Genomic DNA, 22607 nt, shown 5'->3' on the forward strand with positions numbered 1-22607 from the left:
CTGTGTTTAGATAGAGAGAGATAGAGAGAGAGCTTGTGCTTTTTGCATTTCCGCCTGTATGTCACCGAGTTGTGAAACCAACTCCCCTCTCTCCCCGCCGTTCCGGCTTTTTCAACAAAGAGGCGTCTCTATCCCGAGAAAACTCATAGGAGGAGCCTACCTCGTCATTGTAGATGCATACACATTCACCCATCTGTTGCTCTACGTAAATACACCCTGTCACTATCGTAACCTATAAAAACAAAAACACTTCCTTTGGTTTTTCACAATAAACCCGGAAACCAACTTTACTCACTCTGGACTTCGTGATAAAACAATTTTAGACATGAAATTTACGAACGGAACAGTTTTATCACATACAATAGCCATAATACATTACATTACAATATTTGTTAATTTAGGCTACAGTATACCTTGCTGCTCCACCTTAAGTCAGCCGAGCCAGGTCTGGGGCTGTATTCACAAAACATTTTATCTTAGCACTAAGAGTACTCCTAAGGAGCAATAAAAGTTCTTAGTAAGGAGTAATTTCTTAAAACCTATTCACAAAGCTGATAAGACCAACTTTTACTAAGGAATGGGAGGGACTCCTTAGCTAAGACTAGAGGGCGGTGTTGACCCTGTTGCTATGGATGATGTCATGTTCATACCTTCTATGCCCACAGTGATTGGCTGAGAGTGAATTTATGATGGAAACACTGTGGGAGATATCCATATCGTGTTGCTGTATTAAAGTGAAGAGTTTTTATATACAATTAATGACAAGTGACACTGATTTAACATGAAACCAAGATACTGCAGGGTTTCCCACACATTTGTTCACAATTAACCTACAATAGCGCCACATAGGTCTATTCATTTTAAATTTTACAATGATTTAAATCGGAAAAATATCCTCATTGAACAGCTGCACGCCATGCACTCTCACTGTATTTCTCTCAATGGCGGACTATGCAGCAATAGTCGGACAGCAACAAACCAGGAAATTCACAATTTAGAAACAACAGCCGGCAAAATCGTAAAGTGCATGAGGAAGGAAAAAGGCGAGACGCGCAACTATACAGTAGCGGATCTGGGGAACGGAGGAGATGCTGGGAAGCGCCACATATAGGCCTCTAGTGGGAAATTAAATCCAAACGTGATACCAACAGTAACTTTCAGTGCATTGTAAACCCAAAGCAACTGCAGGAAAAGGAACTTAATAAATATTTTTTTTATAACAATATAATAAATATAAATGTGTCTATACTTTCTAAATATAGCTTTACTAAGATCATTAAACCCTTACAGCTATTAAAGGTACCTTTTTATAAAGCTCACTAGCATTAAATCTCTCCAAAACACCATAAAATGGTTGTCTGTGATTTACTCTTAGTGACTTAGGAGTCCTCTCGAGGACTCCTAGCTTTTTATAGATTTAGGAGCTAGTTTTAGCGCTAAAATGCTTTATGAATTACACTTATCTTAAAAAGTTAGGAGTCCTAAAATTAGGAGTGAAACGCCCCTTATTTTTGAGAGTTACTCCTAAATCAGCACGTTAGGACCTACTCATAGCCTTAAAATGTTTTGTGAATACGGCCCCAGGACAGTTTAGTTTCAATTTTGTTTTCATCTCCTTATCAAACAGCTGTTTGGACCAGCTGATAGGCTTAGACAGCAGTCAGTCTAAAGCCAGTGATGATCACTCTAATGTCGCTTTTCCAATGTTCATCAGCTCAACTCGACTCGACTCAACTCGCATTTTTGGCGTTTCCACCGCAAAAACATGGTACCTGGTGCCTGGTAGCGGCTGCTTTTTTTGGTATCGTCTTGCTCTAGGTTCCAAGCTGAGCCGAAGCTAAAAGGTGACGTCGGCTTCACTCGGTTATAGGTCCATGTACAGTATATACTCCCAAACTCTCCGGGACTTTTTGAATGTATTTTGTCTCGCCGCGTGCAGCCTTCTCTGGCTCTTTTTCATTTGATTTGCATCACAGATCCGAATTGTTTTTATGAAATGTCCATATATTCGCTAAGCTCACCCAGTTGTGTTGGTTGTTAGGGATGTTACTTTAAACATACTGTACACGACACGAGAGGAGACATGTAGGGCAGCTAGCAGCTATATAGCCTATAGTAGCCAGCTGGGACAGAAATGATAGCGACCGATTACATTACAAGCCTCAGACTGCACTGATTACCTCAATAGTGGCTGTCATACATCGGGACACCAATCCTCCCTTTTAATGTCACACCCTGAAGTTGTATTTCTTAATTACAGACAATGTTTTATATAAATTCTATAGTAGTGTGCAAGCAAAGGATGTGTCTGAGTGTTTATTTTTGGAGGGGCGTAAAAATTAATTTTCTACAAAAGGGGGGTCCTGCAGAAAAAGTTTGGGAACCATGGCCTAACTGTTAATGCGTAGTTATGGTTAAGCATTAACTATGCTAAGTTAACTAATGCTAGTTATTCATAGCTACTTCATGCTTAATTAATGTGTATTAAGCATTAACTACGCATTAAATAACAGTTAATTAATGTACCCTTATTGTAAAGTGTTACCAATTTCAACACACATAATTGATTAAAAAAGACAGCAAAACACAGCTAATTTGTGTATTTTTATATTATACAGTATACATACAAAATGTGGTGCTGTAGAATAGTGTCAAAGAATGTACCCCATCATCCCATAAACAGCAGCCACTCTGTCTCAGCACATTGGATTCAAAGTGTGTTCTTGGACTGTGGGTCCTTACTCTTGCAACGTCAGCACTTTTTCTTTCATTACATTAGTCTGGGTTGTTAGCACCCAATTTACTGCTGTGAAAACAGGCCACTTACAGTAAGAGTGGAGGGCCACACAACTGTGTTTAAGAATCAAAATGCTGAATCAAAATTCAGCTGCTGTCTGAGCACTGTGTCTTGTACCTCGACGAAAACTGGCATTTTTGGCGTTTCCACCGCAAAATCATGGTACCTGGTGCCTGGTAGCGGCTGCTTTTTGGTATCGCCTCGCTCTAGGTTCCAAGCGAGCTGAGCCGATGCTAAAATGTGACGTCGGCAGACTGCTGGCCACTGATTGGCCAGAGACTACCGCCTTCATTCGGTTATATGTCTATGTATATACTCCCAAACTCTCCGGGACTTTTCCAGTGTATTTTGTCTCGCCGCGTGCAGCCTTCTCTGGCTCTCTTTCATTTGATTTGCATCACAGATCCGAACGTAATGAAATGTCCATATATTCGTTAAGCTCACCCAGTTATGTTGGTTGTTGGGGATGTTACTTTAAACATACTGTAAATGACAGGAGAGAAGTGTATAGGCCCAAAAATGAAGAAGTCTAACGAAAAGGAATGTGGCACCATCCTGTATGTCCAGTTCTTAAAAACACATTGTAGTCTGGAAGTAGAAGAGAGTGTTGAGCTCCGGCCTGAGCTGAATCCATCTTTTCTTCTACAAAAGCATTGAAACAAATAGATTTTTTTTCAACTTCTTGATCAGAGTAAAATAACCTTAACAATACACTTTTTTATGGTAAAAAATATTAGATCCAGTCTTTGAGGAATTAATGCTGAAAGTGGTTCAAGGTTCAAGCATTACCGGGAAAAACTAAACGTAACTTCAGTCTTTTGTAATGTCATTTACAACTTATGTAAGCTTTAAAGCTTTTAAGATTTAATACATTTATTTGAACTACTTGCTTCTGAGAATTTATGGAAATGTTAAAGGGAATCTAATGCACCATTATGTGATAATGACCAAGTGGCCGCATGGCTGCTTTGTAGCTAAAGTACAAATGCTTGCTGGACGTACTGTATATCAAACGGAACAAATCTTTGAAGTTTTCATGTACTCCATGGTGTGTCATGAAGTCAAAGCCACCCAAAATGTCATTCTCACATTAAGCAGAAATGATAGGGATTATTACAAAGCCACTTTGTTGGCTATAACGCATGTTATTTAGTGTGTTGGCAGGTGTTTATTCTATCCACCAATAGACTCAAATCTAGAAATTGACAAGAGCTTGAAAAAAATATTTTTCTGCCCTCTTCGTCTCACCTCTGAAATCCAGAGCATATTCAGTAAAAGTCGGTACAAGAAAATGATCAGATGAATGCTATTATAAATGAAATTTATTTTATTTAACATTTATTTTACCAGGCAAATTTGCTTGAGGTCAAATTACCTCTTTTCCGAGCAAGGCCTGGCCAAAATGGCAGCAGTTAAAATGAATGAAAAATAAGACAAACATAAGAAAAAAGCACAGACATGAGAAAAAGAGACAAATACATTTGAGTGGGTGAAGAAGAAGAACAGCCATTCATTTAAAAAATCTTTTTAGTTATAGACTGGAACATTAAAATAATAGCACCAGCCAGAACTCTGGGGCACCAGACAATTACAGTGGAAGGCCAAATGGAAAAAGGCAAAAGAAGAAATATCATTCTGTACATCTGAGAAGATGTGACATCCATAAAGCATTTCAGTTTTTTTTCTTTGATTGCTTATCGACAGCGGGTTCAACTGGAGCCACAGACTCTAACAACACTATGCACAGCAGCGGTTCATGTGGACCAAACACTTGCTCCTTCTGCATTGCTGGAACAGACTTTTCAAAACTCTACACACGTATCTGATGGCAACCCTATGAGGTCTATGAGGCGCAAATCTTTATTAATATCTCCCTGAAGATATGGCTGAAAAATAAAATGAAAACATCATCTCAAACTAGAGGTCCTCCTGTTTCCGGGTAATGTTCTCGTGATACTGTCAGTCCCTTACAGGCTTAGGAAACACCGTGAGAAGCAAGACCCAGAAGCTCCCCAGCTACCACTTAGCTTGTAAATAGTGCATAGAGTATATACATAGTGTGAAAATAGTTTGTTATTATTGTTGTTATTGTTGTTATATAGGTTTGTTTGAAAAATGTTTTGTGATGCTTCCTCTTTTATTAGTATACATCCCATGAATGGTTCAAAGTCTTCATTCAGTCTAATTTCCTAATGTTTTTTGAAAGTAGAGACAACATTTCTACCAAAAAGCGTCTGGACCATATTTTATATTAGTCATGTTTTGTGCACTTCCCTACTGTGTTTTGGAAAATTTCCACTGCATTTTTGAAGCTAAGGCTTAGGAGAAGCAATTTCAAGAGCCAAAACAACTCAACGGGATGACTAAAGGTTCTTCTTTCACACAAATTTACAGGTTTTTCAAAAATCGCAATTAATTTTTCAGCATTTAAGCCAATTATTTATATACATAATGGTCTAGGACATAAGTAGACCTCAGAAAACAAAGGCCTAATGTGTTCTGAACATTTCCATATAAAACGCTTTGGTATAATTTATCTTCTTGCACATTTGAAATAGGTATTTATAGAAGTATGTAAAATCGGAGAAAATACCCCTAGACCTCACAGACTGCTCAACACTGTGGATTTCCAGCACTTTGTTCTAAAGCTAACACACTGATGTCATAACTGTAAACCACACATTCAAATCAGAATTGATTTGAGCCTGGTCCATTTCAAACACTGCGGATTGCAATTTCAACTGAAAGTCTAAGGAAGTGTATTGTTTTAGACTTGTAGTGAAGATATACACAGTATATACACTGTGTGCACAATTATTAGGGAAGTGAGGGTTTTGGCCATATCATAATTTTAATGCATATTTCCCAACTTCAAGCTGTATAAAGTGCTAAGTGCTTATTGGATTTAAGCATACCAGGTGATGTGTATTTGTGTAATGAGTGAGGGTGTGGCCAGGCCTGCCCACACAAATGGCTGGGCCCCTGAAAACCTCCAGACAATGGGCCCCCCTCACCCATGCTTTACTTCTATCAATGAGTGTGAGTGCGCTCATCCCTCAATAAACACATACATGTATTTGTAGAGAGAATAACTATCTTATCAACCAGGGACTTGCAGGGACAGTTGGGGGAGCAAGGGCTCATTATTATTTTAAAATAGTAGCACATTTCGGACTTCCGGGTTACAGAGCATGGGGTAGGTGCGATCGCTCTATAGCTCCCACAAACTATTTCAGACCTAACTGATTAAACCCTATTTTCGTCGATTTTTTTTGTGCTTGTGTTGCCGGTAACACTGATACTGTTTTGGAGAGATGCCTAGAAGCAAGAAAAACGCAAAAAGAGATTCGGCGGAGTCGGATATGTCCTCGGACAGTGTGGTTAGCATGGACGTTGGTGCTAGCTCAACGTCCAGCGGGTGAAGCAGCGGGCTGAATACAGGGGGGCCATGGCTGTGCTTTATCAGCACGGTCTCCGTCCTTCTCTTCTTCATCCTGCGAGGCTTCGCATTACTCTCCAGAGCGGCGAGAGAAAGTGGCTGCGGTCTGTCTCTGAAGCATCTAACTACATATCTACACTGGGTGTGAGTCCGTAGTAAATCCGATCGCCTGCTGTGAGTATACAATGTGGACAAATGCTCTTTTCATATCCCCAGCCAAACTCTCAGACTGATGGTACAACGCGCATTTTTTCTCCCTTTTTTTTTTAAATTAGTATATTAGCTGGGTGAACGTGACATTTTTGTTGCTTGTCATTTTGACGTATTGTCAAAATGATATTTGTATCTCTATTTTAAAACGGCTAGATAAGCGTGTCTGTTCTTTATTTTATTTTATTTTTTTTTTTTGCCATTTGGACAGCTTGTCTAACTCACGCCTTGTTCTTTTTTTTGTATTTAGAATTTGTTGGGTGAGCACGGTATGTTTGTTTAGTGTGTTGTCATTTTGACAGTTTGCTGGATTGTTCATAGTGTTACTAGCTGTTATGGGGTGAATTGTACAAGACTTATGTGGGAAGCTAGCACAGGTCAGAAAGTTAAGGCTTGGAATGTTTGTTGTGAGACTAGTAAGGGTCTTTTGGGGTTTGCTGTTTAGAGCAATATATGGGGTGGGTTCTGGGTGGGATGGGGTGGTGTTAACTGGGGGTTTAGCTGATAAGTCATCACCTGCTGTGTTTTCAGTTATCTGTGTTTTCCTTTTTTTGTGTTTTTCTTTCCCTCTGTATTTTGCTACTCTTTTTCTTATCGGAGCAACTCTTTTTATTCTCACTATAACTGAGCTAGATGAAGGGCAATCTTAATTTAATTAGTTGGAATGTCAAGGGGCTAAATCACCAAGTGAAAAGGGGTAAGGTCTTAACCCACCTAAAACGGCTCAGGGCTGGAATAGTTTTCCTTCAAGAAACCCACTTACATGACTCTGACCATTGGCGATTAAGTAAATGCTGGCGTGGACATTTTTTTCATTCTAATTTCAGGGGTAAGGCTAGGGGCACAGCTATCCTTATTGATAGTAATATTCCTTTTGAGTCCTCAAACATTATATCAGATAAAAATGGACGTTTTATTATTGTTTCAGGCAAACTTTACAATAAGTCAGTCATCTTGGCCAACGTCTACGCGCCTAACGTGGATGATGTAGAATTCTTTAAGAGATTTTTTTCTCAACTCCCCGATCTCAATTCCTATTCTCTTATTCTTGGTGGGGATTTTAATTGTTATCTAGATCCAGTTTTAGATCGCTCTTCCCCCAAACTTGCCACTCTTAGCAGATCTGCAGGTTATATCAAATCATTTCTTGCTGATTATAGCCTCTCTGATCCATACAGGTTTTTATACTCCACAGGAAGAGAATATTCATTCTTTTCACATATATATATATATATATATATATATATATATATATATATATATTTTTTTTTTTTTTTTTCTGGACTATTTTTTATAACTTTTTTAACATATTTATTACTCCTCCTCTATGGAGGTACTATTTATTCACTATAGGCTAAGCAAAGATTGTTTTTATCTGCCATATGTCGAGTACGGGCTGATGCTGTGTGTGTGTGTGTGTGTGTGTGCGTGTGCGTGCGCGCGCGTGTGTTTGTATTAGAGGTGGGCATAGATTAATTTTTTTAATCTAGATTAATCTAGATTAATTTTGAAATTAATCTAGATTAATCTAGATTAAAATGGCTCATTTGAATTCATTCATAATATGTGTGTGCTCCCTAAATAATGACTCAAAGTAAGTCTTTGAGAACGTGTTTCTCAAGCCAGGTGGCGCATCAGACCAGGGGCTCATCTCCTGTTTCCAACATGCATCACAAACTGCTTGAGGAAGCTGTTCTACTATGATAATTGGTGATGAAAATAAATAATGTTCAACAAGATGTACTTGTGTTTACAAACTGTTTATTCAGTTAAACATGAACTTTGAACTGTAGGCCATAAGAGGTAACGATGAATTGTTTAGGGCTGCAACTAACGATTATTTCAATAATCGATTAATCGGTCGATTATTTTTTCGATTAATCGATGAATCGGATAAAAAAAATAAACATTTGTAAATGCTGCATCTTTATTCAAAAACTGAACATTACTTCAAATTCACAGTGCAGACTGAAGTGTCAAAACACCAGGTTATTGCTCCAACGTCCCGGAACTATTAAAAGTAATATTAAATGATAAAAAATTAATAATAAACTTAACTGGGATAACACAAAAAAAAACATACAATGTATGATATACATTTATACAGTATAAGGGATGTCCATGGTAAACCAGTCAACCGATAATATTTTTAACCGGTAAATACTAACGGTTAAAAAAATTAAATCATCTTAATTTCTCTCAGATGACAGGAGATCGTTAATTTGTATTGATATTGATACCATTTTCAAGACTCCTTAACGATCCAAGTCTTTATTGATATCAAAATTGATAATTTTCTATTATTTTGTTGAAATAGAACTTGTATTATTGCTTTAATTGCTGATATGATCATAGCTCTAGATAGGACATTAAACAGGTCATAATTCCATTCCATCTTTACTATCTATTTTATCTTGCTGGGAAAACAAGTTTCGCCAAAATCTCAAATTTCTTTTTTTTTGTGTTGCATTTGAACACATCAATCATATTACTGAGCCGGCCTGAACACATCACAGTTGACATGTTTGCTACTTTTTTTAAGCTAACTAGCTTTATATCCTTCCGATTTTAACATGGATTTAAAATCTGGATCACTATTTTTAACTGACGGGACTTTCTACACCGTTCGGTTGTATGATTACTGCCGCTGCATTGAATGACTGTTGATGCGCCGATGCCGATTCTCCGAGCACGTCTGCACACCGTCTGCAGCCACTGCAGTTGACAGAGTTTTTTTGGACTAGACGGATACTGAGTTGATGGAGTTTTTTTTAACCCAAAGAAAGCAAAGGTACAACACTTTTATATAGGCCTGCAGTCCAGTGTTAGATATGACCAAAATACAAGCTGTGGCCGCTCACACTATAGCTTTCCCGCACGTGAAGCGAGCCTTCACGTGCGGAAGGGGGTTCACCCCGACGGCGAACAGCATCTCCCCTGAGCCGAACAGGAGGTGGAATTAAGAGATTAACGGCGATATTTTTTTTATCGCCCGATAAGAGTCTGGCGTTAACGTAGCCGTTAACGCCGTTATCGGCCCACCACTAGTTTGTATATTGTATGTACCGTTGTACCCTGATGCTCCTCCACATATGAAGTTCCTAACGGAAGAATAAAGTTCTTTGAATTGAATTGAATGTCCACACTTACACCCGAATTGATTATTTTTTTGTTGATAATTCATTGATGTCAGACCTAAAGTCATGCAGTTATGAAAGTATTGTGATCTCAGATCACGCTCCTCTGCTCCTTCAACTGGCTTTCTCTGACATTGAGTATACAAGAAGACAGTGGAGACTGGATCCATTGTTGCTCACAGATGAGAGTTTTCTTTCACACATCTCTACACATATTAAAACTTTTTTGAGTATAAATAAAACACCAGATGTGTCCAATGCAACAATTTGGGAAGCCCTGAAAGCCTATTTGAGAGGTGAAATTATATCATTTGCAGCATACAAAAATAAGTGTACAAAACATAAACAAACTGAAATAGCTGATCAGATTCTGAACATAGACAGACAATATGCTAATTCACCTTCATCTGAACTTTACAAAGAATGTTTAAAACTTCAGACAGAATTCAACCTTCTTTCCTCTCGTCAGGTTGCTGACCAGTTGCTTAGGAGCAGAAGTACTTTTTACGAGCATGGTGACAAGATTGGCAAACTCCTGGCCAATCAACTGCGCGGATTTAGAGCGAAGCAACTCATCCCTGGAATACGGACAGACAGTGGGTGTACAACATCAGATCAGAAATTGATAAACGAAAAGTTCAAAACATTCTATTCAAATTTGTATAGTTCTGATTGTACAGTAGACGCAGCTGTGATGGAAACCTTTTTCAGTAACCTAAACATGCCTTCCCTTTCTCAAGACCTGAGACATAGCCTTGAGGCACCTATTACTCAGAGGGAAATTATTGCAGCAATAACATCTATGCAATCAGGCAAATCTCCTGGTCCAGACGGACTTCCATCTGACTTTTTTAAGAAATTTTCAGCCGAATTATCGCCTTTTTTATGTTCAGTATTCTCAGACTCATTTGACTCAGGTAAACTCCCGCCGTCGTTCTACCAGGCCTGTATTTCCCTGTTGTTAAAAAAGGATAAAGATCCTCTAGATTGTGCATCATACCGACCAATTTCACTATTAAATACGGATGTGAAGATACTTGCTAAAATTCTCGCCCACAGATTGGAGGATGTTCTCCCCTCTATCATATCCCCCGACCAAACTGGGTTTATAAAGGGATGCCAATCATTTTATAATATCCGCCGGCTAATGAACATTTTATATTCCCTCAGAAATATTGAATCAGAATGCCTCGCTTCTATGGATGCTGAAAAAGCATTTGATAGAGTAGAATGGAATTATTTGTTGTTCACCCTTGAAAAATTCGGTTTGGGTCCTGTTTTCACTTCTTGGGTTAAATTATTATATGCATGCCCTTCTGCCTCAGTATTAACAAACAGCCGTTACTCAAGTAGTTTTGATCTGCACCGTGGGACCCGGCAGGGTTGTCCTTTGAGCCCGCTCCTTTTTGCTATTGCAATCGAACCACTTGCGATTGTCATCAGAGGTAACAAACAGATTCAGGGGATATGGAGAGGAGGAATTGAACATAAGGTATCATTATACGCCGATGACTTACTTTTGTTTGTCGCCAAGCCAGCCACCTCTTTACCGGAGGCACTTTCTGTGTTGGAAGTCTTTAGTCAGTTTTCTGGCTATAAACTTAACTTGAGCAAGAGCGAACTTTTTCCTTGATTATACAGCTCTCCCACTCAAAGTGGTGACAGACCATCTGAGTTACCTTGGGGTATGTTTTACCAGGAATTTTAAAAACCTATTTAAATCGAACTTCCTCAAATTATTGGATCAGGCGAAGCAAATATTACCGAATTGGTCTCCTCTGGCTTTCTCTCTCATAGGTAGAATAAATTAAATTAAAATGACATTACTCCCAAAGTTCCTATATCTATTCCAATGTCTCCCCATCTTTCTCCCCAAATCCTTTTTTCAGGCCCTTGACTCTTTAATGATAAATTATATTTGGAAGGGTAAACACCCTCGGTTACGGAAAGCATTTCTTCAAAGACCAAAACAAACAGGCGGAATGGCCCTCCCTAATTTCCAATACTATTACTGGGCTGCTAATATCCGTTCTTTAGTGTATTGGGTGCATTTTCACCTTGACGACTCAGCCCCAGTCTGGGTAACAATGGAGTCCAGCGCTGTTAGCCCATTGTCTCTATCTGCCCTCTTAAGTGCCGCACTTCCACTCTCTTCGGCTATTCCCAACAGTAATCCCGTGATTAAGCACTCCCTTCGAATCTGGACCCAATTTAGGAAGAATTTTGGAATGCAGAATTTTTCACTTTTCAGCCCAATTGCAGCTAATCATTTATTTATTCCCTCGACGGTGGATGGTGCATTCAAGATCTGGCACAGAGCTCCACTTCGACTGAGACGCCAGCAAGGTGGAGGTGGGGTACTGGTATGGGCTGGTATTATTAAAGATGAGCTAGTTGGACCTTTTCGGGTTGAAGATGGCCTCAAAATCAACTCCTACTGCAAGTTTCGAGAAGATACTTTCTTCAAGCAGTGATAGAGGAAAAAGTCTGCATCTTTCAAGAAGACCATTATTTTTATGCAGGACAATGCTCCATCACATGCATCGAAGTACTCAACTGCATGGCTAGCCAGCAAAGGCCTTAAGGATGAAAAAATAATGACATGGCCCCCTTCCTCACCTGACTTAAACCCTATTGAGAACCTGTGGGCCCTGCTTAAACGGGATATTTACAGTTAAGGAAATCAGTACACCTCTCGGAACAGTGTCTGGGAGGCTGTGGTTGCTGCTGCACAAAAAGTTGATCGTCAACAGATCAAGAAACTGACAGACTCCATGAATGGAAGGCTTGTGACAGTTATTGAAAAGAAGGGTGGCTATATTGGTCACTGATTTTTTTTTGACATGTCGGAAATTTTCATTTGTAAATTTTTAGTTTTATTATTCTCACTTTAACAGATGAGAATAAACAAGTGAGATGGGAAATGTATTTTTATTTTAATTTTTTTTGCATTATAATTCTGCAGACTAATAGTTGCCTAATAATTGTACACATATATATTCTCGTAAGAAAGACAAAACCTCACTTTTACTTTCTTAAACATTCAGGTTTAGGTTCATTAACATTTTGGATTGACCGAGAGCACTGTAGTTGTTCAATAATGAAATTAATCCTCAAAAATACAACTTGCCTAATAATTGTGCACACAGTGTACTGTAGATGAGGCTCAGGTTACTTTTTTTGGAAATGGACCAGGGAAGACAGGTTGTGTTGTGACAATGTGAATGCGTGGAGGAAGACCTAGTAGACATAGAGCTGACATTTCTGTTGAAATACAGTAAGGGCTACACTGATAGACCCTGGTGTGAATCATGGTCTCTCATTGAGAGAGGCAGGGTCAACATGGTTGTTGTCACAACAATGCAATACAACTATGGGAAATGTAAAGATAGAGTGGTGGCTGATTATGATATATTTGTGTAATATGTATATCCTGTCAGTCTGCACAGCAGCAGTTCATGTGGACCAAATTCTCATTGCTTGGACAAGGTTTTCACACTTATCCCATGGCCTTAACCACAACCAGCACAACACTGTGGATTTCCAGCACTTTGTTCAAATGCTAACACACTGCTGTCACAACTGTAAACCACACATTCAAAACAGAATGGATTTGAACATTCTTCACCAAACAAACAGGTGAGAGTAGCATCCTTACAGAAAAGAATAACATTACAGGAATTGTTTTCTGTGCTGAGTATTTACACAGATATATACTAACAGTTTTACTGTAAATTATATATTTACAACAGGACCCAGAGGCTGCCTCCAACAGGAGGGAGAGGAAGGATATCTTCAGATGCACAGGGAAATGCTATCTATGACATGGTTGTTGTCAACAATGCAATAAACCAAAGAGATTACTGTAAAGATAGAGTGCTAGCTGATAATGATATATTTGGAAACGTTATACAATTTAAAATACAAATAGAAATATACATATATTGTAGCAAACTGCTGATTCCTTCTTGTTTACCTAAATAACTGGTATGTTATGAAATAAAAATGTTCATAAGAAAGAATATAACGCTTTAGTTTTAAGAAAATATTGATTTGTGTGAAGTCATTCAAATGATTCAAACTGTGAAGATTAAAAGTTTGTAATTTGTGTATTGGGGTTTGATGCTCGTGTTTATACTCTGAGTGCGTTCTGAGTGACAGTATGTGTTATCTCAATGAGGATTGTTCATAGTGTTTGCTGCGCTGAACCTGTTTTGCAGGTGAAATTAACTGTTCAGCTCCGGTGACTGTTGGTAGTGCAGACTGTAGTTAGAGTTTTGCCCATGTTGCTCCAGTTGTGCCCATTGTGGGTTAGCGATCGAAACAAACTGTAATCTCAGGACATTTCTCTTAACACAGCCCCAAAGCGCTTTACATTTCTTACCACATTCACCCATTCATACACACACTCATACACCGATGGCAGTATAGCTGCCATGCAAGACACCCTCTGAACGATCGGGAGCAAATTATACATAAATATTGTTGTATAAAAACGTTACAAAGGAGAGGCTGACCTCAGAACAGCTGGGCCTCTGGGATGTTACTGGCTTAAAGTTTCCTATTAAGACCGTGGCTTATTTATGGATGAACACAAGGTACAGCCCAATAAAATGACATCCAACATGTGCACAGGAAACAGAAGAGAAGTGAGGCAGTTCAAAACTGTTGCCCTCATCCGACCTTCAAATATCTTGGAAAGCACTTCACTTTAACCCCTATCCCTGTGCCCAGGTGCGCTTTGAGGTGTCTCTTGAAGCTTTTCTACCAACTCTTTTAGAACCATGCGGACTCTTTCCCTGCATGACAACACATGCACTGGCCTCTTCCGCACGTTAAGTGAGGTGTGTCAAAATACAACTTCTAAGCCATATTGAATTCATGTGCCACCCACCAAAGTTAGCCCAGCTCTCAAAATACATGCTGTGTGTAGGCTACTTAGCTGTACGGGCAAGAGGAAATGCAGGCAGTGCCCCAAGGACAATGAGTCACTCATGAACAAGATTGTTGGCATGAAATATTTTATATTTATCATCAGCTATCTTCTTGTCTTGTGCATTTATCAGGGAGTATATAGTTTGTTCTTTTGTTTTGAGGACAGTAATATTGGTGTGTCAGTTCACCACTTTAGTCCAGGTGTGAACGGATGTTTTTTTTAGGTAAGCATTCATATACAGTGGGTACGGACAGTATTCAGATTCACAATTTTTAAATTTTCAGCGATTTGCTAAAATCATTTAAGTTGATTGTTTTCCTCATTAATGTACACACAGCACCCCATTTCGTCAGAAAAACACAAAATTGTTGACATTTTTGCCAATGTATTAAAAAACAAAAACTGAAATATCACATGGCCAAAAGTATTCAGACCCTTTGCTCAGTACTGAGTAGAAGAAGCCTTTTGAGCCAATACAGCCATGAGTCTTCTTGGGAAGGATGCAACAAGTTTGACACCTGGATTTGGGGATCATCTGCCATTCCTCCTTGCAGATCTGTCATGTTGGATGGTGAACGTTGATGGACAGCCATTTTCAGGTCTCTCCAGAGATGCTCAATTGGGTTTGAGTCAAAGCTCTGGCTGGGCCTTCAAGAACAGTCACGGAGTTGTTCCTAAGCCACTCCTTTGTAATTTTAGCTGTGTGCTTACGATATATCTCTGTACTTGGCCGCATTCATCATACCTTCAATTGCAACCAGTTGTCCTGTCCCTGCAGATGAAAAACATCCCCACAGCTTGATGTTGCCACCACCATGCTTCACTGTTGGGATGGTATTGGCCAGGTGATGTGAGGTGCCTGGTTCTCCACACATACTGCTTTGAATTAAGGCCAAAAAGTTCAATCTTGGTTTCATCAGACCAGAGAATCTTATTTCTCAGTCTGGGAGTCCTTCATGTGTTTTTTGGCAAACTCTATGCATGCTTTCATGTGTTGTGCACTGGGAGAGGCTTCCGTGGGGCCACTCTGCCATAAAGCCCCGATTGGTGGAGGGCTGCAGTGATGGTTGACTTTCTAGAACTTTCTCCCATCTCCCCACTGCATCTCTGGAGCTCAGCCACAGTGGTCTTTGGGTTCTTCTTCACCTCTCCCACCTATAACTTCTCCCCGATCACTCAGTTTAGAGGGACGGTCAGCCCTAGGAAGAGTTCTTGTCGTCCCAAACTTCTTCCATTTAAGATTTATGGAGGCTACTGTGCTCTTCAGAACCTTAAGTGCAGCAGAAATTCTTTTGTAACCCTGGCCTGATCTTTGCCTTGCCACAATTCTGTTTCTGAGCTCTTTGGGCAGTTCCTTCGACCTCATGATTCTCATTTGCTCTGACATGCACTGTGAGCTGTAAGACTCCATCAGTAACTAATCAGAAGTCAGTCTTAATTACAGACTGAGTCTTTAATGATAATTGCTTACCTAAGACATCTATTACAGATTAACTCAGACAAAAAAAATCAGCTGGAGAGGACGCTGGCGCTGTCTGTTCGGCGCTTCTCCAAGCAATTTTTGGGCCAATTTTATTTCAAAAAGTGATTTTTTGTGAACCGTTAATCTCTTCTTGGTTCCCTGCAAGCTACATCAACAACGAAAAGCAATGGATTATGGACTATCTTTAGTTGTTCCAACTTTATTGTGGAAGAGCTGTGTAGCTCACTTGCTATTTTGGCGTCCCTAGCAACGGCTAAAAACAAGTAGCCGATGTAACATTTTCCTGGTCACTACTGGCGTTTTTTTCGGTGATCCTGGTGAGGAATATGCCCCGGTCAACCTGCAAAGCTGTCTCTACTATCTCGTGGATTTTTCTGCACTGCCTCCCAGCTCTTCTCCAGCTGCTTCGTGTCCGTACCTAGCTGCTAACAGGCTAACATCACTCTGGCTGGTTCGATGTTGACGTACTTCGCCTCACAGCTGCTGAAGTACAACAACCGCTCCATCCCACCCTGTATTTCCACCATTAAGCAGCTAGGACTATTGCGTAGACCTCGATATATCCACAGAGGCTCAGGGAGAAACTTTATTTATGGTCAGCCTGCCGGCTTCATCCCATCCGCCTGGTCCGCTGAGACGTCTGAGGGCAAAGGACACAACATCGCGAGATCCACTACTGCACTACTATCTTTGTTTATATGTGGATGTATGGGCTTTATGTCTTTTATTTTTGTTGTTATTTTACCTTCATTGTTTACCTACTGAATGCACTATGTACAGCACTTTGGACAGTGCAAACTGTTATAAATGTGCTTTTATAAATACATTTTACTTACTTATAACTCACCTAGGCCCTTTGGCACAAATCACCCCAACCCCAGAATTTTGGATAATTAGCATGATGCAGCAGTTTAGGGCTGACATCGTGCTAACTGTATACAGTAGACTCAAAGTGTAACATACTTAAGCACTAAAACATGTGTCAAATGTTTTCAAACTTGTCTATAATTGTTCAGACACAATAATCAAAAAACCTTGATCATGGAATTTTTTGTGTGCAAAACAGTTTTTGAGCTTAAATGTGCTTATATCTTATTCCTTGTGTCTCCCTTCTTTACAGGATGAGTCAAATGGATGGCTCTTCTTAAATATATGGTCACATTTCCAATTTCCTCCACAGTTTTCTAGAAACAAGGGGTGGCACAACTTCCCCACTGGCACAACTCAGGCCACTCTCCCCTATACTGTATGTTCACTAACAAGTCTAAAACAAGACACCTTCTTAGTGGTTCAGTTGAAATTGCAATCCACAGTGTATAAAATACACCAGGTTGAAATCCATTCTGTTTTGAATGTGTGTTTTACAGTTGTGACAGCAGTGTGTTAGCATTTGAACCAAGTGCTGGAAATCCACAGTGTTGTGCAGGTTGTGATATAAGCCATGAAATAAGTGTGTAGAGTTTTGAAATGTGTGTTTAAGCAATGAAAAACCAGCTAGAGTTTGGTCCACATGAACCGCTGCTGTGCAAAGTGTTAGCGTTTTGCACATGTCGCTCCACTGTGGTTTAGCGATCGGAAAAAAACTGTAAGTCTAACTAATTCTGTTGACTTGAATCACCTCCTCCATTCTTTGATTATTTAAAAAAAAAATAAAGTGCACAATAGAATCAACATAAAGCTCTTTTTAACACCACCGGGGTTCTGTTATGTGACAACATGCATAAAGAATGAGTTGTTCACATCAGCCCAATGTGTCCTGCATTTTACTGGCGCCTCCTGGCTGTGTACTGTAACTGGTGGTTGAGTGGCTGTGACCTTGCATGCCCCGATTGGATCCTGCAGCCTGACTTGAAGCTGTCAGTATGGCAGTGTAACACAGCCGGCTGCCCCCTCCCCTACTCTGCCTGGCTCTTCTAATCTCTCTTCATCTCACTTTGACATTCTCTCTCTCTCTCTCTCTCTCTCTCTCTCTCTCTCTCTCTTTTTAGCGGTGCAGGATGTGGCTCTCACTGCCAAACCCACATCTAAAGAGCTTTTTCAAAACCAATACAGCGCTCTCTGGTCGCACCACTTTTCTCATTTCCTCCTATGCTTTTTTTTGTGACGAAAAAAAAGCCTGTACGTGTGTTTTACTATACGGTATGTGAGCTGAACTATACAAAATTATACATTAACGAAAAACACTGCAGGTGAATAGGGATACATTTTTGCCAGCTGATTACTCACAATTTGTTCAGAAATGTTTGAATAAATATACAAATGTTGCAATATCTTTTTTTTCTCAATATGTTCATTGTATTTGTTTTTTACACAACACACACAAACAAACAAATGCCTGCAGCATCACAACATACAAAAACAAAACAAACAAAAAACAGAACAGAAATAAAACAAAAGAAAGATGACCAAAAAAAGGCAAATATATCCTATGTTCCCATCCGCCATGATATACGGCTCCCAGAGCTTGTCAAAGTCAATGTTGCAATGTCTAACTAATTGTGTACATTTGCATCTTTATAAAAACCAAACATCTAGATGTTGGATAAAGCCAGAGTTACAATCTTTATTTATTTTTATTTTTTTTACAATATATAAGTGTTTATAGCATTTATAGAACATGGATACCGCCATCAGAAGTTGAGATATTTGATTCAGAGTATTGAGACAATCTAATGTTGAGAAGATCATTGCCGTTAAAGTTTTAAAGTGAGAATTTGTTTATATTTTTAATTCCCTGTGGTCTTGCATCACTCTCTAGGCTATGGACCACGTTATTCTTTCACAATATAGAAATGTGAGGATTTGAATCATTTAAAATGTCTTCACATGTAAACTGATTTTGCTCTGGGCATGTTTTTTTTTCTGGGCTAATTGTTCATCATCATTTTGTAACATAATATGTCATAGCAGGGAGACAATTCAAATCCATTTATGTGTGGGGAGCTTGACCCACTTCCTGTATATGGGGTATAGGTTAAAGCAGCAGTGAGATGCATGTACAATCAGCCTTAGGTCCCACTAAATTGATTTCATATCCCTTTACCACCAAATCCCTTTAAATTGAACAAATATGGGTCTGAGAGAGTGTATATGTAAGTGTTGTTTGGTGTGTGTGTGTGTGTGTGTGTGGGGGGGGGGGGGTGGGGGGGGTGGCTTGGTTGTGTGTGGGTGTGTTTCTACTGGTCTTTAATGGGGCTGAAGTGGCGGGGGGTCAGCTGGGAGAGTAGTGTGCTCACGTGTTAGGGATTGTGATGACAGAGTCAAGTGTGTGTGTGCATTAAGCTGTTAGTATAGATGTGGGACATCAGGTTAACGTTTCCTCGCAGCACCTCCCCGCTGAGCGCCGGTTGAATGGAGCAGCGTCTGCCCGCTTCACAGCCACACACACACACACCCCCCGCCCCCACCCACACACACACACACACAGAGGGGAGATAGAGAAAGAGGGGGATGGGCATTTCACGCTGCTTTGAACTGAATTCAAAAGTTCATTGAGCATGGTAATTTGACTTTACATTAGATTGGATGAAATTTTAATCATCTTCAAGAAAAGCAAAGGGGTAGAAAAGCAAGCTGTATGTGTGAAGCATAATGTAGCCTAACCGATGTGTTGAGACACAGCTCAAGTTAAAAGCTGCAGACGTAGCTTATACCTTCAAGTCACAGAAGGCCAGAACACTATGGACTTGGTACCTTAACCCCATATATCATATCAACATAATGCTCATTTTGAAAAGGTATTTTGAAAATAATATAATTGATGTTGAATATTTCATACCTTATTGAAATGTTCCAAATGTCTACACTGGTGTGATGTATCAAATATGAAACAAAAAATAAGCCTGGATGTTAAAAAAAAATGGTTCTGCCTATTTTATGTGTCAAGCTTCGATAGATCTCTACTGCCCCCACGTGGCATTATCAGTTACTACAACCTCACCCCAGCATTAGCTTACTACATCAACAAAACACTCATCTTTAACGCGTTTACTTGCCATTATTAAGGTATATGGAGATCATAAGAGGTAGCGTTAGAGTATAAGACTTTCGTTTCACTCCAAATAGGCCTACATCACACAGAGCGGTATTGGGGAAACTGTTTCTACACACTTTAGCTAGCTAAAATGACTCCAAAGTAGATGATGTCGGCTAGCTCCGTCCACTATGTCTGTTTCGATGTTTGACCTCTCAACCGAAGATGATTAACACGTTTACGCCATCCGTATTATGGCCTTCGTGCTCTATGATAAAAACATGAGCCATCTTGGCCGTACCATCTGGTCCCATGGTGTAATGGTTAGCACTCTGGACTTTGAATCCAGCGATCCGAGTTCAAATCTCGGTGGGACCTCGTCCTTTTCCTCGGTATGTAACGAGATCCACTCACAGCGGGAGTGCGAAGAAACATTAAACGTGAGAACTGTCGGTCAGATTCATGGGCATACAGCAGGATTCCCGTACGTTACTCGAGTGCCGGTTGAAGAAGGAAACACTGGGCTATATGAAGGCTTTTCTGACAGTCTTTCTCCAAGTGACATCCCTACATAGTATTATGTATGCTACAGTCGTGCCCGAAATGATTTGATTGCTGTAATAGCCAATAAAGGCTTTTTCTATTGATTATTGAGAAGGTTATGAATAATTTTGGACATGCCACGTTTTGTTCAAATGTAAATATAAGATGAAACATTTATTTTTTCACAATGATGCCTCTTGTAGGCTACATCGTCTTATTATCTTCTGGGAGAAGCCTGTGTCATTTCTAATTAAGAAAAAACTTGCTGGTTGAAAAAAAGTAAGTTTAAGTCAAAATGTGCCAGGGGTATGAATAATTTCGGGCTTGACTGTAATTTGACTCTGAAATAATCCACACTGAATACCATGGTGTATTTGTCAAACAACTTTATTTCCACACGTAGCCTAAATGGCAGTGATAAACATATGCTTGAATAGAAGATTTCCTTTTGTGTTTCAGTGGAATGTTTTCTCAAATGTCTTTATAAATATGTCCATGAGAGCTATTTCTCCACTGGGCAGAATTGGACAAAAGTGTACAGGGTGGGATCCCTAGAATGAGCCGTGAGCCTTTTTCATTTTCCTCTGTTTCTCTACCCCAGTTGTGTTTTTTCTATGCTATCATGTGTCAGTGAACCCTGCTGTATCCACACTGGCACCTTGTGTTCCCAGTACGTTGTATATGGATGTATCATAAAAGTACATCATACGCATTTACAAACTGTCTCACTGAAAACTGAAAAAGTACTGTGGTGTGTGCCATTGTGCAGGTGCAATGGAAAAGCAATAAAAGCATACTGTAACAATAATACAAACCATTGGTTATGGTAAAACGTTTCTTTTATAAGCCACAACAACAGTAATAGCACAGACAATTACAAAGCAGTAGAAACACTGTAAGAAAAAAAGAAATTTTTGAAAATGTCTCCTCCCCATGCTCACTGAAGTGGAGGTAATAATAGATATATTTAAACATCCATTCCTAACTATTGAAACATGTACTTGGCAAGGTCTTGTTCTGTGTTCATAAGCTATATTTCATCTTAGGCTATACAGAAACCTTTCACAATTGAATGGTGAATGCTTAGCTCTGTCTCATCTTTGTACTAATCAATTTTTCAGCTCATGAAAGTTTCATATCAGAAGATTTCCCTGTTGTATTAAAACAAAGATTCTGAGGGAATTGCAGAAAGATTTCAGGGAAATTAAATAAGTAATTTTTTTCCCACCAATTTTAATAAAGCAGTAGGGGCTATAGCTAAATGCACATGAACAAACACTCATCACAGACATCATTTCACCCTGTATAGTGCATGTTTGTGTACTACTTTTTGGCCCAAACCCTGGGATGAAATGACCGAGACAGAAATGACTGCAGCCGTACACAGCTCCATTATGTCTGCACCAGTTGGGGCGACTGTGGCTCAGGTGGTAGAGTGGGTCGGCCAATGATCGAAGGTTTGGCAGTTCGATCCCCACCCTGCCACCTGTGTGTTGTAAACTTATTTATTCTGTTGACCATTAATATATAGAAACTAATACAATTTATTCATTTTCAATATATAATATAATATATAATGTAATACATTCAAACATGAAAACCACGCAGCTTTTGACTGTAGAATAGTTCAAAGCTTGTGATGCAGCCATTGCTACAATGCTAACCTTGCTACCTTAAGCAGCAGACTATAGCTTGGTCAATTAACGTTAGCATTCATGTTCTCTTGATCACGATTGGATTGTACGACTCATTTAGTTATAACAAACTGAGTTACCAGTTGTCAATTCATCCAAACAGATATTACAAATAATGCTGGGAAAAATCAGTAAATGTAGTTTGAACTTCAGCTAAGGCTAGCTGTGATTATTTCACCATTTAGGCTTTATCTTTATTAGATTGTGATCTCACTCAGTTTTGACCAAATCCTATTTCTGTTGCCTGCCATCTGGACATCTATATTGATTTTCTTACTATGGTGTGTTTGTATTTAGTTTGAGCATCATCTCAGATAGGGATGCTGGTTTTGCGTAGGCCAGGGATTATTCTATAATCTATATAGTCAGAGATAAATGCACGTCACAACAGTGGG

This window comes from Ammodytes marinus (assembly GCF_949987685.1).
Source record: "Ammodytes marinus genome assembly, chromosome: 7".
Lineage (NCBI taxonomy): Eukaryota > Metazoa > Chordata > Actinopteri > Uranoscopiformes > Ammodytidae > Ammodytes > Ammodytes marinus.